The sequence below is a fragment of the Microcebus murinus genome, chromosome 5, assembly GCF_040939455.1.
Source record: "Microcebus murinus isolate Inina chromosome 5, M.murinus_Inina_mat1.0, whole genome shotgun sequence".
NCBI classification, from domain to species: domain Eukaryota; kingdom Metazoa; phylum Chordata; class Mammalia; order Primates; family Cheirogaleidae; genus Microcebus; species Microcebus murinus.
In genome coordinates, this window is record NC_134108.1 from 47298755 (window position 1) to 47318524 (window position 19770).

General features: G+C 42.3%; 1 protein-coding gene across 4 annotated transcripts in view; it reads left to right on the plus strand.

Annotated features, from left to right (window-relative positions):
- Positions 1–19770, plus strand: part of FYN (FYN proto-oncogene, Src family tyrosine kinase) — a 200712-nt gene that overhangs the window by 58684 nt on the left and 122258 nt on the right. Inside the window, exon 1 of one of the 4 annotated variants that reach the window (XM_012753106.3) lies at positions 11780–11798. The exons of the other annotated variants lie outside the window; for them this stretch is intronic. The gene's annotated coding sequence lies outside the window, so the exon portion shown is untranslated. Of the gene's footprint in view, positions 1–11779; positions 11799–19770 lie in introns of those variants that run through there. 4 annotated transcript variants of the gene reach the window in all.

Genomic DNA, 19770 nt, shown 5'->3' on the forward strand with positions numbered 1-19770 from the left:
GGGGGGGCGTGGGGAGCAGGGGTGTGTAGGTGTGCATTGCACCCAAGCACATGGCTTCTCCACACTCACGTTTGTGGGAGGAAAAACACACCATGCATTGGTTGGTTTGGTGCTTCTTGAGGTCTTGACTTGGAAGGAATATGAACATAGATACAAATTTTTCAAGATGTTAGAATTTTGGGCGACTTGGGATGAAATAGAGTTGAACTAAAATGTCAAAGAGATTTACAGCCCAGGCAGGGATGACTGTTGAAGTGTTTTCTCTGATCGGCACCGCAGAATATGCAGTATTTTTACCAGACCGACATCAAGAGGATTCTCGTACCATGACAGATTGCGTTTGTGATTTAATTCTGCCCGATGGCCCTGGAATACTGTCAGGGAAGGCCTTCTGTGAATCTGACATTTTTCTCTTCACATTCCAGTGATGGCAAAGGCCCCTCATTAGACCTGATGCCAGTGGACAAGAAGACCAGGTTTTAGCTTACCTTCCTAGCACTTCGTAATTTACATTCCCATATTTTCAACCTAGTATTACTATAAATCTTTAAACCTTAATGTTTAATAATTTATCACAGGCATCTCTGTTATGTTATGAACAAGACAGGATTCAGATTACAAAGGCATTTTACTAAATTTGTATTGCTGTCTTTGAGCCACAGCCTTCTGACGAGAGCAGGGATCCTCAAGCTTTTTAAACAGGGGGCCAGTTCACTGTCCCTCAGACCGTTGGAGAGTATGCACTGTGGGCCCGGGACGAGTCAGCTGCTAAGCAGGACAGGCAGCGGTGGCAAAAACACCCAGCGGGCCGGATAAATGTCCTAGGCGGGTGGCATGTGGGCTGCGGGCAGTAGTTTGAGGCTGCCTGAACTAGAGAGCTGCTACCTTCAATGAAAGAATCATTTCTGTATGAGGCAAGAAAATTAGTCATTATTGCCTATCTGATGGCAGTTAGAACTAAAATCTAGGTGTCTCTGACTCATGAGGTGTACTTAGCATTACATCAATGTTTCCCAAACTGTAGTCATTTATATATCACCTTTATGATTTTGCCATATCTGTGTGCCACCTATATTTATATATTTTCCCTCAAATTTATTTTGTCTAAACTAAATTTTACTTTTCAAAGAAACTTTCTATAACCATCTCAACCAGAAAACCAGTATCATATGATGTAAGTAGATGAAAATGATTAAAGTCAGTAAGTGAAAGTAAGAGATGCCATTGCCTAAAGACTCAGAGCCCAGGGCCACTCCTTTCTGATAAAGAGGGGTTGGCAGGTGTTGCAGAGCGATGTCTCAGACACTCCAACATCTGGCTGAGGCTTTGGTATTTGAGAAAGCTTGAAAAGTATTGGAAAAGAAATAAGGTTCTTATATTGTGGGGTTTTTTTGTTGCTTAGTACCACCTAATATCTGCTGTGCACCTCTGAAATCACCCGGGGTGTCCCAAGCAGCTCACACCATCCCCTGTGCCGTGACGCACCACAGGGCCAATCCTGAGAACTCGGGAGACTGCTTGGGTCACTCACGCCACTGAGAAGACAATCACAGATACGGGGACATTTAGAAGTCTTACATTGGTGACCCAGTGAAGGTGTCCATAGAGTAGAGAGTGGCACACATGATGCCTCCTGAGAGCTTTCTCAGTTTAGTGGAACTAACATTAGTTGTGTGCAAGTTGAAAAAGGGATAAAGCCATCCCTCAGCCTGTTTCAGGCTACCTGAAAGCACATTGTGCATTTTGTCTGCTAAGGTGAAGGTAAAACCTAACTGGGAAATCATATATATGTGAAAAAAAAAAAATAGGTCACTTTTGCTGTACACTATCAGTGCATGCAATTAAATCTTAATGTTTTTCCACTTTAAAAATCTGAGATATCTTCGTTTTCTATATATTTAGTTGTGCATCTTTTAGAAAAAATAGCAATATGGGCTTCACAAAACTGATGAGGTGGTAGCCCTACTGAGTTTAACATAAAATACAGCAAGACCTTTACTATGTGGCTATAAGAGTAAGATATTATTCCTTTGATGGACTAGGTGCCCCATAAATATTTGATAAGTCCATTTGTGAACTTATTTTTGAAATACTTGCATGGACAAAGTTGTGTCATTTCAAAAGTTGCTGGTGGGAGTCAGCAGTTACCTGTAGCGTCAGGTGCTTCCAGGAGTGGCCGTGGCACAGGCTTCAGATGCTGTTCTCTGTGCTGATGATGGTGAGGATTCAACACTCCCTGGCATGCTTTCTTTCAAGATTTTGCACCTGGCATCTTCCTCGTGCTCTTCTATATCCAAACACTCTCCACCCTTCTCCACTCCGCTCTGTGCCCTAGAAAACTGCCTTCTATGCGCTACCTCGGTGGGCTCCTTTGCCTCTAGTTTCTATCTGGGTTTAGCAAGGGGAGCACTTGGAGACTGGCAGAGAGTAAGGTCAGGATATTTACTCCTGGGGAGTCGCTCCCGACAGGCAGCTGCTGTCAGGCAGTCCCTTTCACCAGCATTGCTGTCCCAGGTTCAGATGTCCCCTTACCTCGCGCCTTCAGGCTTTGGGGCATAACGGAGCCTACTCCAACCCGCCTGCCCTCATTACTAGCTTAGGGGACTAGCCCTTCCTTGTGGTTTTCTGTGCCCTGTCCACCTCTCTGTAAATGCCCCTTTGTTAAATTCCCCTCAAATCATTGTAATTTGAGGGTGACACCTCTCCCCTGCTGGCACCCTGACTGAGAGAGGGTACATTTGCAGATTGGCTGCTTCGGTGGCTTCGTAACACAGATAACTGGTTCCAGAGGGACTGAACTCCGACCTCAGCTTAAATAGCAGTGAGTTCTAGGCCAGTATGACCAGTATGGTTCTCAGACTTGGGGGTGCTTCAAGCCCCCCCCCCAGGAGGTTTGTGAAGATGCAGGTTCTAGGGCCCCACCCCTTGACCTACTGACTTGGGGGCACTGAGGATGGCTCTACACTCTTGCAAGGATTAATTTTTTTGTAGTTCACTAGACATAGAATATGATAATTTATGCCATGTTTCCCCAAAAATAAAACCTACCCATAAAATAAGCCCTAGCAGGATTTCTAAGCATTTGTGCAATATAAGCCCTACCCAGAAAATAAGATCTAGTGATGGGCGTGGCTATGCAGCGTATCTGCACAACCCATGTATTTTGTTGCGGAGCGGTAAAGAAGATGAGCAGCCCTTCTCATCTGCCCCATGAGAGCTCTATTGCTCGACATGAGAGATTGGGGCCAACGGTTCTAAAGGAAATAGAGTCACAAGAAATTCAGGATGGAATTCAGGGTTTGGAGAATTATGATGATGTTCCAGAAGAAGACGACTTGACTATATTTGAATAAATGTAGATGGTTGTATCATACTTAAAAAAATAACACATCCCCTGAAAATAAGCCCTAGGTATCTTCTTGAGGAAAAATAAATATAAGACCCTGTCTTATTTTCAGGGAAACACAGTAGTATCCAAACCTGGGTGGCCTTCTGAACAGATAACTAGTTATAGGACACTAGATCCCTGCTTTTTATGTCATGTGTTAGTCTTACATGGGGGCAAGTGAGTAAGTAATCAAGAGAAAACCTGCTGGTTGTAAATAAGAATTATCCTAAATAACATACAATACAATAACAATAACAATACAGTACAATAACATGCAAGAATATAAATAAAAGTCATTTGAGAGAGAGAAGAAGAATTGCTCACTTATCTCCTTGTTAACAGCAGTGAGCTGATGCGTTAACAGGAGTGACCAGACTCCCCCGTCTCACTGTGAAAGGTTTGGAAGAGAAGAGAACATTTTCCATTGTCCAGGAGTAAAGCCCAGTGTCTGTCTTGCCATGGGGTTCCTCACCATCATCTGCTAGGAAAAAAAATTCTTGTAGACTACCAAAGTACAACTCAAGATATGAAATGTAATTATCTAAATACTGGACACTGTTTCCCTGCAAAAAATGTTATAAATATGTCCTCTGTTGAAATAAATCCCTTCAGTAGAGCCCTTGTTATAAGCCCATGAAATGTGTAGTCTGTCCCTGTCGGGGAGCACACCCAGATGCCTCGGCACTCCACTCGTACAAGGGAAAAGTGAAATCCTTGCCCAGTGCCCTGAATGAAACAAACACGGTGTGGCGGACAGTTGGTGCCGGTGTCCACAAGATGTGAGTTCAAATCCTGCTTGGACTGAAAGGGTCGTTTCTCCTCCTTAGGCTGTAGGGGGGATTGAATAAGAATGTAAAGCTCCCGGAGCACAGGAGGTTCTCAGTGTTACTCTCTGCCACCCAGGCCTGCCTCCATCTCCACCAGAACTTTGTTACCATCTAAAATATTGACCGCCCTAGTCTCAGGGCACGGTTGCAAAGATATAAAGATGATCTGAAGGGGTATTCTACTGAGCCGATGGGGCAAACGCCAGGTGCCTCCAGCTGCCCTGCAGTGGGTATTGCAAAGTTGTAAGAATGAATCTCTCAGTCCCAAGTTTGTAATAATTCACCTCGCCTTAAGTAGTGGGCCAGGACATGCAGCAGTTCTGACTTCCCACAAGGTCATGAGGGTCACTCTGCTAAGGGCTCATTGCTTGAGAAGGAAATAAACTGTTTTATCATGTTTTCCCATTTACTTCATTTTAAGCCTTTTTGTTTTGGTGGTTTGGTGAAGTGCTGCAAGCTGAGGGTTTGTGGACCTTAAGGTAAAGGTCATCTTGGGTAGAATCAGCCAGGGACCCAGCTCCATTCCAGGAGGGCAGAACTGGGCCCGAAGAGGAATCAGCCTGACCCAGTCAGAAGTGCTCGGGCCACACCGATGAGCCTGTGTCCGCCCCCCACCCTCCATGGCTTAGTTTCCAGAGCTGTCTAGACTGACCTGCTCTGGAAAGAGAGAGATGGTTCTTAACGGCCCTTGGAGTTATTTTTGACCAGCATTCAGGTGCTGGGAGTCACACGCTCCTGCAGTCATGCCTCTTCTCTGAACACAAGGTGATCCAACAGGAGAAAGTTTGTCAGGTTTTGTGTTTTCCACAAACCTAAATCCAGTGCTGGGGCACCCTGGGAACTGCACTGGACTCCCACAAGGAGCCTGCAGGCTGGGGGCAGAGTTCACAAGTAGCCCCCAACTTCCCATTCTGCCCCGTCCCACTTCCCTTCCGTTGCCCTTATCCCCGGGGTCTTCAACTACCAGGAAAGCGGTTGTGGGCTCAGAGGAAGAGAAACGGAGAACTGTAGGAAAAGTAGAAACATGTTGCAGGACTGTGTGAAAGCCAGCTCCTCCATGGTACCAGCTCTCCCACACCCCGATGCCTTTCTTTCACACAGCTTATGTTATTTTTCATTTCAGTTTTTAGATGGCCTATAATTCAATCATTTTAATTTGAGGTTATACATGACCTTTTAAAAAAAAAAAGGCAGTTGCTTCAGAGGGGGTTGATGACTCATTAGATGATCAGTGATGCGTGTGTGTGAATTAACTCGATCAGCTTGCTCAGCCAGGGGAAGGGGAAGCGGGCTGTGGTTGGGAGGTCGTCAGCAGACACTTCAGGCCCCCAAGAGGAGGGGACCAGGTGGGACTTGCGGTGATGCGAAGCCAGTAGGAAAGGGGGCAGCCCGTGAAAGTGGGGGAAGGATAAGGAGAAAAGAACTTGAACCACTTAGATGCTCGTTCAGTACTAGTTTTATTCTGCATAAAGACTCGTTTGGTGAGGCAGCCTGGTACCTGATACCACCAACATCAGTGTCCATCATGCATAGGTTGCCAGATTTCACACATAAAAAAATACAGGAAGCCCGGTTAAATTTGAATCTCAGACAAACAGTGAATTAATTTTTTATGTAAGTATGCCCCAAATTGTTTATCTGAAATCTAAATTGAAGTGGACATCCTGAATTTTATCCGGCAGTGTTCGCACTGGCTGAGCACCTGACATTTGGCAGTTCTGTGAGAAAGACTTCAGTGATGGGAGAGCGGAGGCCAAGAGGCGTTGTGGTTGACAGCTCAGTTGGTGGAGAAGAATCCTTCAGAGCTGCTGTTCCTACCCCTTGGCCATCCGTGGAGAATGCATTGGAGGACCAAACAGCCAGCTTGCAAACATACTTTGAGCCACCTGGTGTTTGTCTCGGGGTGGCAGAAAGGGCACTAGATCAAGAGAGGCCAGGGGCAGGCTCTGTTCGTTGAGAGGCCTAGGATAAACTCAGGAATCACCTGGTCTACCTTCTTTGTTTCATAAGGAAGCTGAGGACTAATGAGGTGAAATGGCCACTCAAGTCACAAGAAAAATGACCAGCGTAGCCTAGAACAGAATCAGAATTTCCTCACTGAGTTCTTTCTGCTACATTGGTGCTGACATAGCAGGTTCTTATGAAAGCCTCCGAGTTTCCACACAAGATTACAGTACCCACTTGTGGAAAGGACCACGTTCTGCTTATGAGTCATGGCCCTCCTTTTCTTTTCTGTTGAAGTGAATACTGGCTAGGTAGCCTCTTGTTATCAAGAGGCTGGGTTCTGTTTTATACCCTGGTCAACAAAAACTAGGGGCTCAAAGTTCAGGTTATGCCATTCATTGCATTGGATTTAGGGCATGTTCTGTGTGTTTCCAAAATCCAGTGACTCGGTAGAATGAAAGAGAGACCTAAAGTTTTGCTTCCTTCTGGCTTAAAAAAAAAATAAATTCAGTGGTTTTACAATGTAGTCTCCCATTCCTGTCTGTGACAGAAATGTCATAGAACAGTAGTCCCAGTAGTCTATTTACAAGCTACTAGAGACCTCTGTAGTGTCAAACTAGGAAGAAAGGAACGTTCAGGGCAAGTAAAGGAAGGTGCTTCTTCTCAGGTAGAGGTTTCTATCCCCCAGTTCCTCCAAGGACTGAAGGTTTTATGGTAACAGATGTGGGTGTTCTCCAAAGCCTGACTTTGCCTGTTTTTTTCTGAATCCTTAAGCATGGCCTTCCTATATTTTCAGGACCCTGGTGTCTCTTCCTGGCTTTTAAATACACAGGAATGAAATGTTCTTTTTAAGTTTATTTGGTTTACTTTAGCAGCTTTTGATGTAAACTGGATTTGAGGATAAGACTTTGGTGAAACCAGTAGCTGTATCCACACTGTCTCATCCCTCAGTAAATTAGCACGTGGGAAACTATTTAGAGGGGAGGAGATCATTTATGGGAAAGAAGATGCTTTTCTTATTCTCTTTTCATGTGGCTTGCTTCGTTCCTAACATGATAGATATTTTCTGGTGTTTCCTTGGAAAGCAAAATATCCCATATTAACATAAGATGGCTTCTTTGGGAAGCTGAAATTCCATGTGCTTGTCCACAGATGATTTCTTCGAGCACCTCTGATTTGTGCTGTTGGCTGCAGAAAGGGAATTATCCTTGGCACATTGTTTCTTTTTTATCTCAGGAGCGATGCTATTAAACATTAGCCAGTCAAAGCTATAGGCAAAGGTACCCTATTATTCAGAATTTCATGTTACCATTCATTTATCTCTGTGGTCTTTTCCCCGCCTACCCCCCAGCGGTCACTGGCTCAAAACATTATGAAATGGGTTACTTCCTTCCATGACGTTAACAATGTTTGTACTAGACTCTTCACAGATTAGAGAATATGAAATAGAATGTGAAACTGAAAAGCTGAGGATATATGGTAAATGAAACTGGCCAGGATCTGATCAGCTTTGTATCAGCAGCCAAGTAGGCTGCAGTCCTCAATTCAGAGTAGCTTGAGAATAAGAAAACCTCTTGGATACTTATAAATGTTATCTGTTATCTGTTGATTGTTTGGTTTTTAAAGATCCGCAGAGTGAAACTTCACTTCCAGGGTACAAGCCATAAGAGTGGCATGATTGGGGGGTGGAGGGAAGCTTTTAATGAAACCCAAATAGTTTAAGTGATTGAATTAATACTTTTAGAGGAGCCAAATAAATGTGTGCCCCTGAAAGGCACACATTACCTGCCTAGTAGGTTGCAAATATTTTGAATGCTGAGATGATGTCTGATAGTTCTCTATTCTCTTCTTGATTTCCTAACCAGTATCTTGTACCCTGTACAGTCACCTATCACACAAAAGAGATCTTCACCTGGTGCCCAACACATTCATCCCAGGCATAAGACGGGGCAAAGCCTTTTCCCCCAAAGTCTGCTCATATATGGGTCACCCACTGAACACTTGTATGAGGGGTCCTCAAACTTTTTAAACAGGGGGCCAGTTCACTGTCCCTCAGACCGTTGGAGAGTGCGCACTGTGGGCCCAGGACAAGTCGGCTGCTAATAACCAGGACAGGCAACAGTGGCAAAACACCCAGAGGGCCGGATAAATGTGCTAGGTGGCCCGCACGTGGCCTGTGGGCTGTAGTTTGAGGATATAATATGAGAATATGTTTCTCATATCAATGGAAGCGAGAGGAAAGCATAATCCAAACATAGCGCACAGCTCAGGCGTGGTTTCTATTCACCACGGTCTCAGATACACTTGGTATTTTTGTAATTGGCTCATGTTCTTCTAGTGTGATCTGGACCTCTGGAGAGACTTCCCATTTACTGATAATTCACAGAGTGAGCAATGTTTTCCCTGATACGTATAAGTGGATGGTATAGAAGTTCTGTTGAATTTTGGTATTCTGTAATAGCATTACCCAAACAGTCATTTCCCCAGCCAACAAATATAATATCTCTCCCTGTAAATATTTGTACTTTAACTAAACTATGTGTTATAAGGATTGCCATTTATTCTGCTTCAGGGCAACTAGGAAGGTGTTATAAGAAAAATAGGGAACTCTCTTGAAAAGCCACCTAATGCTAAATAAAACGTACACCGTATGTGGAGCCCTGCCTTGATTATGATGGAAATGATTTACACTGGAATATCTAAATGCAGTAGCCCTTAAAGCCAGAGTGCTCTAAAATCTGCTGAGTGGGAAGTGACCACTGAGCCAAGAGATTAAGATACTGCTGTTGCTGCCAGCGGTTAGAAGGCTGCTCGGCCACCTGCAGCATCCGCGTGGTGCAGACAGTGTTTCCAAATCTCTCAGATATCTAACTAACTAACTCTCAGCAGCTAAGCACAGACATCTCTTTACATCTGCCACTTTGTATCTAATTGTTAGTGTTGTGGATCTTGTTAATTGTTGGCAGAGGTCTTTTTTACTGTCTGTGAAGCCTTAGGATACAATGTAAGGAAACATAAGGTGATTTAAGTATGAAAGAGCAAATAGATTTTTGCTCTATTTTCTTTTCAAATCATGGAATTTAGGCCTTTGCCGTTTATGCTTGTCTGTGCTGCAGCCCCCATGGCATCCCGCCCTGTCATCCTCAGAGAATATCAATACTCCGGCATTTGGTTTCCCATGAGAAAACAGAAGTGCAGGTCTAGGCAGGAGAGGGTTAAACCTAAAGCTGGGTTTCCAGAAATTCCAGGCAGAGCTTCTTGTCGCTGCAAAATAACCTGTTCATTAGGCATTCTGCTGCATCATTCTTGGAACTTAAATTCCCATTTTCATGTTAGTGAGTATTTTTGGAAGTCAATGAAGAGTATTAACTTATGCTCTGAAAAAATGAAACGGTCTTGTGACAGGTTTTGGAAGCGCGGTTGCAGTCATTCCCGTTTTAGATTATAGTAAATTCCTTCTGTGTCAAGCTCACTTTTTGTGCGTTTTCTTTTCCTCCCTTCGTCACGTTCGTTTTCCCTTCGGCAAGCTGTGCCTGTCTGCCCTGCCACACTGCCACCAGTGACAGCGAGGACTTCCGCAGAGCACCCGTCGAGCTTCATTTCTCCCACCCCCTGGTCTCTTCCTACCCTGTGGTGAGACCTGTGCCTAATTTTCAGCTCTGCTGGGGTAGCATATGATTACTTGAAAGAAAATTAGAAAGCATTTTACATTGCTTATTACAGAGCACTAATTGAAGCTCCACCAAACCCAAGGAATTCATTCTGCCATTGATGTGTGCATAACTCCTATTAACATTAATAAAGTTGTTTAGAATCAAAGAGCCGGCAGAAACCCATAATAGAGAACTCATTTTGATCCTGTTTCACGAAGTGACTCATACCCACAGGGCATCGACAAGCATTTTAAAGATAATTTTTACAACTACCTTTTAAAAAGTACAGCAATTACTGAATATATCATAACACACACATGCACTTTGAAGCAAACCTTGCTGGTTGCCATTTGTACAGTACTGTCCCACTCAGGCTGGAAGTCGCAGGCTCTGTCCATATTTAATCCGTGTTGGAAATACTGCCTCTGGCTGGTGCTCCTTCACATTTCCACTCGGGAGCTGGAGTGTTTGGGACTTGGAAGTGACAAGGGCGTAGCAGATGGGGAAGGCACAGGTGCAGTAGGAAGGGAATCATGCCCATGGTCATCCACAAGATGAGCAAAAGCAAATAGAAGTGTTTGTTCACCTGGGCCATTGGTGCCTGCCCTACCTCTGTGGGTATTGACCGGTAGCATCATGAAATGAAGAGCTGAGGGAAAGGGGGATTTTAGCCCAGACATTTGAGGAGCTGTCTGAACGTCCCATTTACCAATCTTTGCTGTGGGAGAAGGACCACAAAGAATCTGCAGATGTCATAGAAACAGGTATTTTGTAACTGGAAAATATCTCAAATCGTTCACATAAAATGCAAACACTAGGAGGTAGAGCTATGCTTTCTCTGTCAGTGTATGTATTTGTACAGTTATTATTTTCTCAACTTAATAGTAAGAGGAAACTTCCTAAACACATTCCATATTTAGGTTTCTGTGTTTCCCCCTCTTTTCCTACCTCTTTCTCCACTTCTTTTTCTGTCTATAATGAGGCATTAATTTATACAAATGTACTCAGTGCTTGGAAATGAGTTCACTTTGGGAGAAAGACCAGAAATACTTATACATTTATGTCTTATTCGGACATATTGTTGGTAACCTTTTGGTGCCCTTTATTCTTCTCTTAGAAATGTTAAATTTTATAATGCTTAGGTTAACACTTATTTTTAACTGTTGCTTTTTAAAAATCACTCTTCTTGAAAAGGAGAGGGAAAACAAGAAGTTAATTTTATTAGATTTTTGAAGTGCTGATCATAATTGAATTATTTCCCTGATGACCTGGCAGCATCTCACCAAGATTTGTCCTTGGAATGTCACTGAACTTTTCAAGAACTTTGAGTTCTCTTTACTTTTGTCTGGGGTTGGGAAAATGAGTATTCATTTCTGTAATTGTTAATCTGAATGTTCTAAGGAAGAGAAATACGGAATATCCCTTTAATCACTGACCTTTATTTCCGACCCTGCATTTTTTCTTAAAAAATAAATATACAGTTTCCAAAGGGAAGCAACAACACTGGCTATCAACATGTAGAATCCATCTGGCACTGTATGGGTAAAAACATGCCCAGAATGCTTTCCACTTATTCTTCACCATGGTGCCGCAAACTGGGTCAGGATTATCCCTGTTTTACAAATGAGGTGGCTGGAGCCAGAGAGGTAAAGCCAGCCCTCTTCAGGGCCACACATCCAGGAAGGGTGAGAGCCCAGATGAGGGAGGATTGAGGGTGGGGCTGCGCCATTACTGCCGAGCACCGCCTTCTGCTACATCTTGCTGGGGCCGTGGTATGTAGGACCAATGTCAGCCCAATGGGTCATTTGTTCCCAGAGATCCAGTTTGACCTCTGATACCTAACAGGGTTCCTGGAGCATGACAGACACTCAGTAAATATTTGTTAAATCAGTATATTATCAAAGCCAAAGAATTCATTAAGATTTATCATCTCGTCCTGGAGACTGCCCTTGGCCTTGCTGAATCTATTTTGAAACCTCTTTGCAGGTGAGTTTAGAAATATGTGTAGATATAGATACATGTTTAAAATACTATTACCAGAATTTGCCACATGTGCCATTGTGTTTAGAGGCCTCTGGTGACTGAGATTTTCAGCAAGTCAAAGATGCACAGTAGAGGGTACTATTTATATATACTTTCTCTTTGATTTAAAGTTATTTAAAGGGCTTTTTAGTTTTTTTTCTGACTTTAAAATTTTTGTTGTAGAAAATTTGGTGAGCTATAAGGAAGGAAATGAAAATATCTCTTAATCACATTATATTGAAATAGCAATGTTAAAATGTACTTTTCCCTCTTTCATGTATGGGGTATATAGCATGTATATGATTTTGATCTGGCTTCTTTTAATATTAAATTATGATCATTTTCTAATGGGATTGAATAATAACTGGAGTTTTCCATTCTGTGAGTAGACTAATTTAACCACTCATCATTCTTTTACTATGCAATCAAATATTCTCATATTTGATATTATAATAATGCTGTAATAAACATTCTGGAAGAAGGAACTAATAGACTTGACTAAGTAAAAGTATAAAACTTGTATACATAAAAAAACCTAGGCCGGGCACAGTGGCTCACACCTGTAATCCTAGCACTCTGGGAGGCCGAGGCGGGCCGATTGCTCGAGGGTCAGGAGTTCGAAACCAATCTGAGCAAGAGCAAGATCCCATCTCTACTATAAATAGAAAGAAATTAATTGTCCAACTAATATATATAGAAACAGTTAGCTGGGCATGGTGGTGCATGCCTGTAGTCCCAGCTACTTGGGAGGCCGAGGCAGTAGGATTGCTTGAGCCCAGGAGTTTGAGATTGCTGTGAGCTAGGCTGATGCCACGGCACTCACTCTAGCCTGGGCAACAAAGCAAAGCAAGATTCTGTCTAAAAAAAAAAAAAAAAAGAAAAAAATGAAATAGAAGAAACCTTAGGAAAAATATATTTGTCACAAATACACCAAAATTCCTAATAATCCATGCTCTGGTTTCTTTTCACTTCTTTTTACTAATTTTTTCCTCACATTTGCATAACTAGACACTCATTCTGGTTTCTTAACCCTCGCACTGGCACCCCATTTAACTAAAACTCTTCCAGTTAAGCATTTCTTTTCTTTCTTTTTTTTTTTTTCTTTTTTTGAGACAGAGTCTCACTGTGTTGCCTGGGCTAGAGTGCCATGGTGTCAGCCTAGCTCACAGCAACCTCAAACTCCTGGGCTCAAGTGATCCTCTGTCTCAGCCTCCTGAATAGCTGGGACTACAGGCATGTGCCACCATGCCCGGCTAATTTTTTCTATATACATTTTTAGTTGGCCAATTAATTTCTTTCTATTTTTAGTAGAGACGGGGTCTCACTATTGCTCAGGCTGGTTTCGAACTCCTGACCTCGAGTGATCCACCTGCCTCAGCCTCCCAGAGCGATAGGATTACAGGCATGAGTCACCACGCCCAGCCCCAGTTAAGCATTTCATTCTTTGCTCATGGTGTCCTTGATCCCATGCAGCAGGACCTCTCCTCCTCTGCTAGAACTTCCCAAGGATTGTCTGACTCGTGTCATTACCTCTGAAGGTCCCTAAGTAACTTCTGTACATTCCTCTTAGGTATAACTTTAAAACAAAAAAGCAAATTCAGACTACTGTGCACTATGCCAAGCAATGAGGCAGAGGTTTTAAAGTATGACATAGCCCCTGCCATTGAAAAACTTCCAGTCTACTTGGAGATAAGACATGACCACATGATACCACATGGATATACCACATGGATACAAGAGACATTAGATAAAAATTACTGGAAATTTCTATTTGGTAAACCCATAATCCTCTGTTTTCTATAATTTCTATAATTCCATTCGCCCGTGCCTTCAACACACCTGGGTCTTACTTGTCACTTCTCTTACCCATGAGGTGATTTCATACTTGATAATGGTTATGTCCTTAAGGTTTTACCCATGTGGTCACCATGATGGCAGGATTTCTGTCTATTTTATTCATTATTGTATCCCCAGCTTTTGGTGTGGCACATAGTATGTGCTCAGTTAGTAATTTATTGGATGTGTGAATAAAAAGTATGCATTTTTTTCTCCAAGTGGAGATTAACCAGCAAACAGGTATGTACAGTCATGTATCACCAATGGGGATATGTTCTGAGAAATGCATCTTTAGGCAATTTATTTGTTGCTTAAATGTCACAGAAAGTACTTACACAACCTAGCCTAGTACACATATTAGGGTCTTATGTTATAGCCTATTTCTCCAGGCTATAAACCTATAAGCATATTACCGTACTGAATACTATAGGCAACTGTAACAGACTCGTAAGTATTTGTGTATCTGAACATATCTAAACACAGAAAAGGTACAGGAAAAATATGGTATTATAATCTTATGGGACCACTGTTGCACATGACTGTACTTAGATTGGCACCAAATATAGCCAATTAAAAGGAGAGTTTGTGGTGGGCAAGACCTCTAGTTTAAATATCAGATTAATCAAATCCTGGGTCTTCAACTTACCAGCTTTGTAATCTTGGGCAAGTTAATTAATTTCTTCTAGATTCAGATTCGTTAGCTGAAAAACAGGGATAGAACCTACTCAACTGGGCTGTTAACAAGGGTAAATGAGGTTTATGTAAAGCCTAGCTCAGAACCTGGCATGTAGTAAGTATTCAGTAAATGTTAGCTATTATTAATAAATCTTTTCCCTTATTTATTGTCAAGCTACAACCTATTCTCAGGGACATATAAATAGAAATTGATTCGTGATGAAAAATAATATATAAGCTTTGGAGTCAGATAGGCCTGGCTCTGCCACTTGAGTAAATTACATAACTTCTCTGCACTTTATTTTCTTTATCAGTTGAAAACATAAAACATGACCCATTGCATAAGGTTACTGTGAGGACTAAATGGTTAAGGTATAGAAAGTGCCTAATATGTTCAGTAAGTGCTTTTTCCCCCCACCTTTGTCTTGGTTCAATTAGAAGACCCTTCTCTGTGTGCTTTTGCTACCAAGCAAAGCGTATTTGTCTCTCCCCACAGTGCAGTGTTCTTCTATTTATTTTGGTGTGACACACAGAATTTAATACATTTAATACATATCACAAATCTGTTATACATGTGTGATTAGAAAAAATATTATTCCACAAAATGCTGTGTATTATATGACACCAATGTTCGTTTGCTAGGGCTTCCATAACAAAGTACCACAGACTGGGTGGCTTAAACAGCAGAAATTTATTTCCTCACAGTTCCAGAAGCTAATAGTCCAAGATCAAGGTGTCAGCAGGTTTGGCTTCTCCTAAGGCCTCTGTCCTTGGCTTGTGGATGACCATCTTTTTCCTTTAGTCTTTCCTCTGTGGGTATCTGTGTCCTAATCTCCTCCTCTTAGAAGGATGCGAATCATAGTGAATTAGAGCCCACCCATAGTGACATCATTTTAAGTTAATTACCTCTTTAAAGGCCTTATCTCCAAATACAGTCGCATTCTGATGTGTACTAGAAGTTAGGGCTTCAGATACGAATTTTGGAGAGACACAATTCAGTCCGTAACAATGCCCTCAATATTTTTCTCTTTTATCTCATTAAAGAAAGGCTGGGCACAACCAATTGAATTTTTTTGACCCACTAAGTTGACTACCACCCACAGGTTGAAAGGCACTGCTCTAGTGGGTCGTGTTGGTTTCCCCGGTTAGTGGGAAGTTGGAACCAGCATTAGGACTTGCCTTTGACTTATTGTGGAGACAGCCCCAGAGGCTCGAAACAGTAAGAATCAGAGTGGGCAGCCTTCTGCAAACACAGAGACTACCTTAGCCCAGGGTTGGCAAACTTTTTCTGTAAAGGGCCAGATAGTAAATATTTTCATCTCTGGAGGCCATGCAGTCTCTATCAAGACAGTTCTGCTGTTGTGGTGTGAAAGCATCCGCAGACAATGCGTAAACAAATGGGCATGGCTGTGTTCCAGTAAAACTTCACTTATGGACACTGAAATTTGAATTTCGTGTAATTTCCATGTGCCATGAGATATTCTTTTGATTTTTTTTTTAACCATTTAAAAATCTAAAAACCATTCTGAGTCCATGCACTGTGCAGAAACGGGCAGTGGGCAGATCTGACCCATGGCTGTGGTCTGTTGACCGCCACCCTCGTTGGCAGAGCTCGGGCCTCTCTCGCTACAGGCTCTCAAGGAATTGACCTGGGTGATTTCCCTCTGTTCCTGTAAATTCTTCACTCATTATCTTATCTGCCCCTTGTGATGATTTATCTTTATTTTCAAAAGGAAAATCTCTGTGGCACGCATGATAAAAAGAGCTATTTAAAAAGCAAATGTTATTTTCTTACCAAAGGGAACTCTAACTGTGGATTGGGGCAAGGGTCGGGAGGGGGAAATCCTTAAAGGACCCATAAAATTATTGTTTGTCAGACAGTGAAGTTTGGGGTAGAGTTAGCATCAGAAAGTCTACACAAAAACAACAGAATTCTACTCTAGGAAGGGGTCTTCCTCGGGAAGCTAATAGTTAGGAAAATGGAGTGGCCAAAGAAAGGCCTGGATTTCCTCATGGTACCTGGGAAGAGAGCAGCTCAGCAGCAGGGGCCTGGCCCAGGCTCCCCCCAGGACAGGGTTGGCTAGAGGGTGACTGAAGTCTTCTCCACTGGGCCCCCACATCCTCCACAGCCCTGCAGGGTTCCTTTTGCAAGCTACGTTGTAGGCTTCCTGAGTGGCCGTCTCTCTCTTCCTGGGGGGCTGCCTGCAGTCTCAGGGTGCCCGTCTCAGTGCCTGAGTAAATCTGCTTTACTAGAGGGTCCAAGAGACCAAAGGTGTCGGGGAGAGCCAGTCCAGCCATGCGGTTTCTATGCTCCAAGGGATTTATTCCAGTGGTGACTGGAACACTGTGCGGAGCGTGTGTCTAATGGTAATGGACAGACTGACAGGATGCAGGGGGGGCCTGGCAGAGACGAGGGCAAGCTGCCCTCAAGACTGGGGCACAGACCCAGTCTCCCTCCGAGCTATGCCAATTGCCCTTAGGTGGGTCGGGACCCCGGCCTGACCTCACGACTGTGTGTATTCCAGTGCGGAATCTGAAGAGCTCCGGAAATGCACAGCGGGAATGGTATCCTGTGAGTTATTTCCAGTATGTCAGACTGTCTGATGGAAATTCTACGTTCATCCACAGCAAGGCTGCAAAGGCAGGCTGAGCTGTTGGTGCTTCCATTGGCAGGAATGAGCTGACGTCACCTGCTGACACTGAAAGAGAAATGTTGAGCTCCTACTATGTGGCACAGAAAGAAAACACCTTTATCCCCAGCAGTTTCCCATCTAAGGATGCTGCACTCTAAACCCCGTGGCCCAGGAAACTGTTTTTAATTGTCCTGAAAAGATTGGGCTCGAATATCTAAAACTTCACTTTAAAAAATCAGTAAGATAAAGCTAAAATGATTTGTGTTTATTTTATTTTGAAACTGCTTCATGCCCTCCTAACATATAATAATAAAATAGCTTTGGCATAGCAATCATCTTAAATGAATAAGAAACACAATTTAATGAAATGGCACTTTTAAGCTTTTAGTGCAGCAAATTTTTGAATTATCTTGCTTAAATTAAATTGCTGTGCTCTTTTGCTTTCAGTACTTATAAGAGCTCTGTTTTGTTTCTGGTTTCACTGTGTTAACACTAAGATTTTTTTTTAATTGAAGTATAGCATTCATGCAGAAGAGTGCACAAATTTTTAAGTGCACTGATAATGAATTTTCGTAAAGTTAACACTCCTTTGTTACAAGCAGCCAGATAGAGAAAGAATGTCACTTAAATACTAGATAACTAGATGCCCCTTCAGACCCCTCTCCAGTCCCTAACCACCCCACCTTCCTCCAAGGATAACTACAAAGGTTGGCTTTATCTATTATGAACTTTATATAAATAAAATCATACATTAGGTACACTTTTGTGGTAACATTATATTAAGTATGAAATGTACTTAAGTACTTAAGTACTAAGTTTGGCAGTTGGTATCTCTGACATTTCACTTTGACACTTCTTGTTTTATTTTTATTATGAATGTACATCCTCAGTCTTTCAAATGCACATGTTGGTGATTGAAAAACTTCCAAAAATTTTTAGAGCAATTTTTGTGAAACCATGAATAAGTAAAAAAATTCATGTTATTTTCAAATATGAGTTTTGTTGTGGAACCAATGCAGCACAGACGGCTTGAAGTATCAACGAAGTGTTTGAGAAGGATGTGGTTAGTGAGTGCACAGTACACTGATGGTTTGGGAAGTTCTGTTCTGGTGATTTTGATCTTGAAAATGAGCCACGTGGGCAACCTGAGACCAAGGTGGATAATGATGAGCTGAAAGCTGTAGTAGAAGCGAATCCTTCTCAACCTACGCATGAATTAGCAAGGTTTGACATTACTATTCCAACAATATTGGACCATTTGAAACAACTCAGCATGGTAAAGAAGCTGGATATAGATGGGTTCTACATGAGTTAAACAAGCTTCAGAAGAGAAATCAGGTCAAAGCTTGCCTTTCTTTGTTGTCACGACAAAAAGGCAAACCATTTCTACACTGTATTTCATGTGTGATGAAAGATGGATTCTTTTTGACAATCGCAAGCATTCAGCACAATGGATGGATAAAGATGAAGGGACGAAACACATTCGGTCCATAACCGAATATTCATCAAAAAAAAAGCTAATGGTGTCTGTTTGGTGGTCCAGTGCTGGTATTACCCACTATAGCTTCATGAAACCTGGTCAGTTGCTTACAGCAGATATCTACTGCAACCAGTTGGATGAAATGATGAGGATACTTGCAGTTAAGCAGCTGAGATTGCTCAATAGAGACAGGCCAATCCTCTTCTAAAATAATGCTCTACCACATGTCGCACAAACAACGCTGCTCAAACTACAGAAGCTGGATTTAGAAACTCTCTGTCATCCGCTGTATTCATTAGACCTTGCACCTACTTGACTGCCACTTCTTCCAGGCTTTGGGCCACTTCTTATGAGGAAAAATATTCAATTCTCAGCAAGCTGTGGAAAACACCTTTTGTGGTTTCATCACCACTCACTCTTCAGGCTTCTTCACTGCTGGTATAAACAAGCTACTGTTAAGATGGCAGAACTAAGTCAATAGTTTAGTCACATACTTTGGCCAATTGTACTGCTTCTTGTTTGAGATATAATAAACTACACTTTTGATTCAAAATTGGATATTTCATATTTAATGACCTAATATTTGATATATTCATCTATGTTAGGAGTCGTAGTTTGTTCCCTCTCATTGCTGTGTAATATATTGTATAACTGTATCAACATTTATAGCACTTCTATTGTAGGTGGACTTTCCAGTTATTTGTGGTTTGGGGGTATTACAAACAGTGCTGCTAGGAACATTCTCATACATGTAACAGGTGAGCATATGTAACATTGCTGTAGGGAAGACTGTGGGTGGCAGGATTCTGGGTCGTAGTATGTGTGTGTGTTCAGCTTTGGTGGACGCTGCCAGTTTTCAGTTGACACTCCCACCCCCAGCATATGAGAGTTCCAGCTGCTCCATATCCTCACCAACACTTCACGGTTTTTGTCTTTGTCATTTGAGTCAGTTTGGTAGGTGTAGGTAATGCATGTGGTTTTAATTTGCCTTTCTTTGATGACTCTTTTTGTATGTTTGTTGGACATTTGGATTTTCCATTTTGCCTTCTCAAGTAATTTGCCCATTTCTTTGTTGGATTGTCTGCCTTTTCCGTATTGATTTGGAGGTGGCGGCAGTTTGAGTCCTTAACACCGTTGAACAGAGCTGCTCTGTACCACATTTATCTAATATTTTGAAGTTTAGCATAAGCCTTGAAAATGTGTGTGTGTATCTGACCTTCAGAACTACCAATAATAAGAAGAGAATTTTTTTTTTGAGACTGAAATGTTTCCCATCATAGTGGATTCTCCACGTACGTGGCATGATAGCTGG